At 46.5% G+C, this 4,911-nt stretch overlaps 1 pseudogene; it reads left to right on the top strand.

Annotated features, from left to right (window-relative positions):
• The first annotated feature begins 2,568 nt into the window (after nt 1-2,568).
• LOC140502169 (RNA-binding protein 39 pseudogene) lies at nt 2,569-4,633 on the top strand (annotated as a pseudogene).
• Nucleotides 4,634-4,911: the final 278 nt, after the last annotated feature.

Here is a 4,911-nt window from a genome sequence, read left to right as displayed (position 1 = left end):
ATCAAATTGAAAGATCTCTTAACAGATTAAGAAAGGGATCGAATCTCAGCCACTATCCTGAACTTCCAGGAAAATTCACCTCTAGAGTTCTGCCCCAATAGTGTCCATTTTATAGATGGAGAAAGTGGGGTACCGCAAGACTGAGTTCAGCTTGGTCAGGCCCTGATATCTTGGGTGGGGGAAGGCAGGCTCTGTTTCACTCTTTCTTTTTCAGCCAAACCTCTGGATTGGTTTTATAACTAGCTCTGGAACATCGACTCTCATCTCCAAGTCCATTTGGTCCCAATCAGGTTCGTAGGAATAGAACAGGAAGGGATCTTAATTCCAGAGTCCAAAAGTCTCGTTTGAAAGCTTGGAACTCAGAGGCCCAGAGAGGATGAGCGACTAGCCCGAGGTTCTACAGCAAACCGTGGACAAAGCCGGGCTTCGATTCCCGATCTCTGCCTCTTTGGGCCACGCACTTTCCGCCTCTGACGACCTTGAGCCCCAGGAGAGAGTAGACAGGTGGTGCCCACAGCCGGAGTCTCTTGCCTCTTTCATCTTCAACGGGGCTCCGGGAAGCCCGAGGGTTTTTCCGGGGGCTGAGCTCACTCCCAGCCTGGGGTCTCCGGGGAGCCTCCTTTACGAGGCGGGGCCCCCGAGTCTCTTCTGATTAAAAAGTTTCAGACCAGCCTGGAGCAGGGGGCCCGCGATGGGACCGCCTCCACCAGTCCTATCACAGTCCCACTTGTTTGAAGGGGAGATTCATTTGCTCATAAAAAGATATAAAAGCTTCAGGGAAAAGGCCTAGGACTCCCCCAGCTCCCGCCGGAGCAGCCAGCTTCCATTCCTAAACGAGCTGATCCCTCCCACTGACAGGTGGGCGACTTTGAAGTGAGGAAACAGCCCGACATTTCCCTGGTACTGACAATGGCTCCTGGCCCAGAATTTATTGATTTGGGGAGTGGGGAGGGTGGGAAAGGAACTGTTCATAATCCTCTCGGGTGGGAAGACATTTCTAATGAACGATAATAGTTTTTTCTCCCCCTGGTATAGCGTGTCAGAACCATTCACATGCCTTAACTACTCTGATCATCCACCCATCCAACTATGATTTACCCATTTATCCATCCCCCCATCCATCCGTCCGTCCGTCTGTCCGTTTGTCAGTCCATCCATCTTCTACCTTCCTGGTCTCCCCATACGCCTTTGTTGATCACGGCCAATAATGATCACCCCTGCCCCCTTCCCACGCTCAATCCCCTTGTATTTACTTTGTACACAATTTTGGCAGCGGAGGGGCTGGGATCTCAGAGTGAGGAAGACCTGGGTGCAAATCCTATCTCTGGAACATCCTTTCCGTATGAGTCTCTCGGAAAGTCAATTAACCTCTCTAAGTGAGCCAGGCAATTTTCTAAGGCCAGAAGTCACGTTGCAGAACAGGTACATTGATAGAGGCATCTACCTCAGGAGCAATTCTTTCCCAATGAAGTCTCAGCAGGTGTCTGATGCACTCACACACCCTTTTATGTTCAAATATTGTATCTTTTCTCCCTCCTCCCTCACTATGTAATTTCACGTTTGCTTTTATTTTATCCTCAACACTTAGTACAGTCCCTGATACATAACGAGCACATAAATGCTTTTTGAGTCATGGATTCATCTCGATCCGTGTCATTTTCCCCAAAACAATGTAAACTCTTCGGGGATAGGGCTTATTTTGTCTTTATTTTTATATTTTATACCCCCTGGTCGTGATCTTAAAAGTTCACTGAACATCATTTACCGATTCAACCAGCATTGATTAAGTGCCTTTGTCTTACAGAGCGGGTAAGAGCAAACTCCTACTTCTGAGCGTCTCACAATCCATTTGGGGACATATAAAACACCAGTAGGAATGGGAAGAGAGATTACTTTCATCCTGCCAGACTTCACAGGGCAGAAAGTAAGAGCAGTGGTTGGGGACGAATTTTCCCAGAGGCAGAGTTAAGCTGGATGTAGCGAGAAGCTTCCAATGATTAGAGCTGCCCCAAGATGGACTACTTTTGATTGATCTGGTGACACCCTCCCCCCATCTTCAAACAGAGGCTGGAAGATCACTTGTCAAGTGTGTGATGGAAAGCATTCCTTCTCATATGCAGACAAGAGGAAAAGTTCCTTCCAGGGTCTCTGAGATCCCTTCCAGAAGTGAAATTCTGCAGTCAATCAACAAGTTTTTATTAAGCGCTTACCCTGTGCCAGACACTATACTAAAAACTGGGGTTACAAAGAAAGGCCAAAACAGGGTCCCTGACTTGAGGAAGTCATTAAGAACCAAACCCAGGAAACACGGGGTGATCGGGGAATTCACCTAAAGCAACTCCGTCAGGATCCCACATTTAGAGCTGCGAGGTTTCGCTGGTCTCTTTGAATAATCTCCTCCTTTCAAACAATAGGCACTTGAGTACCAAAGAGGCTGTGATTTACCCAGGGTTACCCAGCCAGTGTGTAATGGGTCTCCTAGGAGCAGGGCTGGGATTTCCCGTCTCCAGGGGTTCTCCTCCGCAAAAGTGACGGCTCACCCTGTCTGTAGCACCTTCAGGTTTCAAAATGCATTACAAGGGTGTGTGTGTGTGTGTGTGTGTGTGTGTGTGTGTGTGTGTGTGTGTGTGTGTGTGTGTGTGTGTGTGTGTGTGTGTGTGTTCATAAGTGTATGTGAGTGACTGGGACAACAGCTACTGCATTTCAGAGATCTGCAGTCCCCGGCGCACTGTTGGCCCCGGATTTGCCGCCGCCCCACTGCCTCACCCTCCCCGCCTCTTCTCATTCCATTACTCTATTTTCGATCGACTCTACCTCTTCCTCCCTCAGAACCCGAAACTCAGGCTGGACGTGTGGGCAGGAGGAATCCAGGCCGCAGCCGCAGCGGCAGCGTCTCCAAGAGACGCCAGCCACCCAATTGCACAGAAGCCCTCACAAGAGCTCTGAAATAATGCAGATGGTCTGGTCATTGAAGCAGTACTTGAGGCTCCTTATAAGAAGGATGAGAACATTTGAGCAGCTCCTAGAAGAGCGTGGCAAGTACAGAAAGAAAACAAAAACAGACCGAAAGCAGAAATCAAGTCACGACCGAAAAAAGAGAAAACGTAAGGAACGGAACCGAGGTAAAGACCGGGAGAGGAAAAAGCCGGGAACGGAAGCGTAGCTAAAGCAAGAACGAAGGCGAAATCGTTCCCAAAGCAGAAAACTCTACTCGCGACCAAAATATATCCATGCCATCCGTGGAAAGATCGGGCTGCCTCCCAGCATCAAATGAAGGGCACCTATTGACAATCTTACTCCAGAGGAGAACGATGATCTATGGAATTGTCAGCAAGAATGAGACAAAGAGATTTGGAGGAGTTGTTTTTATTGGGTTTTGTTTGTTCCTATTGTAGGAAAGGTCTGCGATGTAACAATGATTTCTGATAGAAATTCCAGGTCCGAATGAATTGTTTGTGTAGAATTCGTTGATGTTAGCTCAGTGTCTCTACCAACACGATTAGGTGGCTGGACTGCTTTAGGAATGCCTATCACGGTACTGGTGTCTCAGGCAGAAAGAGGCTAGGAAGACCACTGCTAGTAACCTAAAATAGGAAATATTGGACCCATGAGACCGTACGTAAGATCCATGAATATAACTGACGATATACTTCGAGGAATCGTTGAGCCTTTGGGCAGAATTGAAAGTATTCCGCTAAACAGGGATGGGGAAACTGGTCTCTAAGGAAATACTGCGTTTTCAGATTCGGAAAGTGCCAAAAAGGTATCGAACAACCGAATGGATTTGAATGAGCAAGGTAGGCCTATGGAAAGTGGCCATGTTCCCGAGCCTACTGATGCTCCCAGGGCTGGTTCATTTTTGGATTTGGCCAGGAGCTGGAACGACTGCAGTTGAGCTGGGAACAGCTGGTCGTGTCCCTTTCTTGGCAAGACCAGCAGAAGGTACAGGTTTACACATTCCTCCAGCTGCACAACAGGTTTTGCAAATGAATGGATCCTTTGCATTTGCGGCTATAGATTTACCAACCAGACTTCCCCAACAGAGCTACTTTCCGGCTCTAGATTGCAGCCCTTTCTGTGTACAGTGTTTGCAGTTTTCCAAAGTGTTTAACCCTCAGATGGAAGAGGAACTCGGCTGGGATACAAAAAAGTAATTGAAAAACATAACAAATCCCGGAGGAGACAAAATGTCAGCTCAGGGCAAGGTGTATGTGAAATGTCCCCCAATCGCTGCAGTCAATGCCGCAGTAAATGCGTTGTGTGGAAGACGGTTTATTGTCAAAATCATTACAACTCCATACGTAGCTCTTGGAGGCAGCTAGATGGCACAGTAGATAGAGCTCCAAGTCTGGAGTTCAAATCCAGCCTCAGACACTGTGTGACCCTAGACAAGTCACTTAACCCTGTCTGCCTCAGTTTCCTCATCTGTAAAATGAGTTGAAAAAGGAAATGGCAAACCACTCCAGCATCTTTGCCAAGAAAACTCTAAATAGTATCAAAATCAGCTGGACACGACTGAAACTACTAAAAAAACAATAAAAGTTTCTTTGTAAATGCTCTATGTTCTGGTGTGTCTGAAGTTCCGAGCAAAACGATCCCTATGTTTTCTCAAATGGATAGCTCTAGTGTGGTAAGCAACACAATCTAAACAGGAAATGCAGAAATAGATTTTTGTCTGGTTACATATAATCTTTGCTCTTTTTAAGCTCTGTGACCTCTGAAAAATATATTTTGGGGTTATTTCAGTGTTTTTGACAAAACTACTTGATAATTTCTATCAAAGAAATGACTTTCATATTGCAACAGTTTGTAAAAACCACTCAAAATAGAATTATCTTTAACCAAAAAAAGGGCATTACACTCATTCTCCATCTCAGTAGCTGAGAGAGGAAGGTGCTATTATTTTCCCAT

This window comes from Notamacropus eugenii, chromosome 4 (assembly GCF_028372415.1).
Source record: "Notamacropus eugenii isolate mMacEug1 chromosome 4, mMacEug1.pri_v2, whole genome shotgun sequence".
Classification (NCBI taxonomy): Eukaryota; Metazoa; Chordata; class Mammalia; order Diprotodontia; family Macropodidae; genus Notamacropus; species Notamacropus eugenii.
This window is presented reverse-complemented; position numbering and strand designations above follow the sequence as displayed.